Genomic DNA, 2,500 nt, shown 5'->3' with positions numbered 1-2,500 from the left:
TGAAATTGTAATATATTATAAAACCTCTATCAGTTCATTAAGCCCTTTACACTCAGATTTATTGGATTCCAAAGCAATTGCAAAGCTATAATCATCCTCAATAAAAAAAAAGAGAGATATGGGGAGGGAGTTGACCTTTGTTTACATCTGCGAGTACCACAATGAAGAGTATCCACACTGGCATGGGCACACTGAAGCCGCAGTACTTGTTCCAAGTCTCCTTCCCTCTCCGACTCTGCCTACACATCCTGCGCTGCGGGTACTTCAGACTGAAGTTTAGCATCTGCATGTGTTTCATCACTATTTCATCTTTCATCTTGATTCCCATAGTCAGCATCTGCATTGGGTTAACCCTCTCTGGACGGGTGGTACAGTACTGTACCACTCATTCAAAAGCCCAGTGGCCGGGCGGCACAGTATTGTGCCAGCCATTTAATTGATTTAGGCCTAAGCACTCGAAAGCCCCGGCATTGTGACATTCAAGGCTGGAATGCCCCCGTCATCAACCCATTGCACAAGGGGATAGATTTGCCTGACCAGTCTTCAGGATGAGTTTTATTTCAGAGGGAGGCAACTTCACACAACATACCTTGACTATTCCCACTCTCTTTCAGTCACTCATTTTAAAACTAGAGCTATTTTTGTGTTTGTATTTTTGTATTGAGAGACTTAAATGTGTCATATGACAGGGTCTATCAATGCTTCAGTTGACAAAAATTGTAGTATAGGGTCCATATCATCTCATTATTTTCTTAATACTCATTGTTGTTTTATGGGAGAACAAAAAACTTTTTTTTTTTTTTTTTTTTTTTTTTTTTTCATATTTGTGTACTGTCATGAATTTATACAAAACATATAACCATCCACATAAAGATAACATGAAGAGGTAGGGAAGAAGAAGGAAACCTGTGCATATGACTGTAAGTGCCACAGTACAATGCAGCCTTACTGGCACAGGGGCACATTGTAGACACTCTTTCTGCCTGCTCATCCTTCATTGCTAGTACTTTAGAGCAGGACATTGGCATCTTCCTGTGTAGCATCGCTCTCTAAAGATAGTGCTTGCCAGATACCGTGGATGGGTGCCATACTAGGCTCTCTCCTGCTGGTGCTAAGAGAGGGGTACCATCTAGATTTTGGATTTTAGGTTAAACCCATTTTCTTAATATTATGGCAATTATAGTAATTATGATTGTAATTGTCATACCATATTTTCAAGTATGAAGCTTTTGATATATAATCTGTTTGGTACATAATTTTCAGGCATGATGCTTCAAATGCAAATGAAATATGATTAGTGAAATTTTCAAATATTTTCATCCCAATTATATAAAAAAGATACCGTGGTATTTATATGCCTCCCCCCCTAGATAGATAGGTATACCCATCAAATTAATTCAGGCACAGTATCAAATACACTAGAAGACTAACAATATTTTGAATCTTACCAAAGTGGATTGCACATTTTTTTGGGGAGAAACATATTGATCTTGATTAGTAACTTTAAGAAAAAATATTCTTTTACATAAGTAACCAAATTGAATTAATTCTCAGTGTTTTTCCCTCAAGTTTATAAGAATGTTATTTAACATTTATTGACATTGTATGCTCTTAAGCATAGAATTTTTCAACCTTTGACTGACTGCTCAAAGGAATATATTTATTGATTTTGATTTCCAAATACTTGAAATTTATACAGCTATTTATGATAATAAAATATTTGAATCACTGTCCATACCAATATATTAGAGATGATTATTTCAAATATAGAAATATAGGCACTTATTTATAATTGCAGAACCTAAATTTCTAGCTCCAAATGTTTCATTCAGAATTATTTTATGCAATATCCCTTTTACCAAATGGCTCTCTAATGATCAAGTATAATAAGCTTTGAGGATGTTGCATTACAGGGAAAAAAATCCATGAAATAAAACTGATAATGTTAACCTGATACCGCCGGGCGCCGTCCACAGACGGCGATTTTTGTAATATGCATAGCGCCAGGTGCCGGCATGCGCCGACGATCGCATAATTGATTTAGGCCTATGCGTCCGAGAGCCCTGGCATTGCAGCCATGCAAAGACGGAACAGTGCCGGCGGGAATAAGCAAAATGGGTTTCAACTCACTTACAAAACCTAGATGGCACCACTTTATTCTAGCACCAGCAGGAGAGAGAGCCTTGAATGGCACCCATCTATGGTCTCTAGCGAGCACTATCTCTATAGAGGGATGGCACATCGCAAGTTGCTGACCTCTTGCTCGAAAGTACCGCAGATGAAAGATGTGCAGGCAGAACGAGAGGAGGAAGGTGACTTACACCATGCCCAATGCCTACAATGTGCCCCTGTGCCAGTAGGGATGCCTTTTATTGTGGCACTCACTGTCAAAAGCATAAGTTTCCTTCCTCTTCCGTATCTCTTCATTTTGGATGGTTATAAGTTTCATGTTTGTTCGTGACAGCACAGAAATACGAAAAAATAAAGTTGCTTTTTGTCC

At 38.4% G+C, this 2,500-nt stretch overlaps 1 protein-coding gene across 1 annotated transcript in view; it reads left to right on the top strand.

Annotated features, from left to right (window-relative positions):
- The window catches only part of LOC122261890 (uncharacterized), a 17,259-nt gene that overhangs the window by 5,707 nt on the left and 9,052 nt on the right, over positions 1-2,500 (top strand). The gene's annotated exons all lie outside the window — the stretch shown is intronic.

Source organism: Penaeus japonicus, unplaced genomic scaffold (assembly GCF_977035675.1).
Source record: "Penaeus japonicus unplaced genomic scaffold, GWHDUDI00000001_assembly GWHDUDI00000026, whole genome shotgun sequence".
In the NCBI taxonomy this organism is placed as follows: domain Eukaryota; kingdom Metazoa; phylum Arthropoda; class Malacostraca; order Decapoda; family Penaeidae; genus Penaeus; species Penaeus japonicus.
This window is presented reverse-complemented; position numbering and strand designations above follow the sequence as displayed.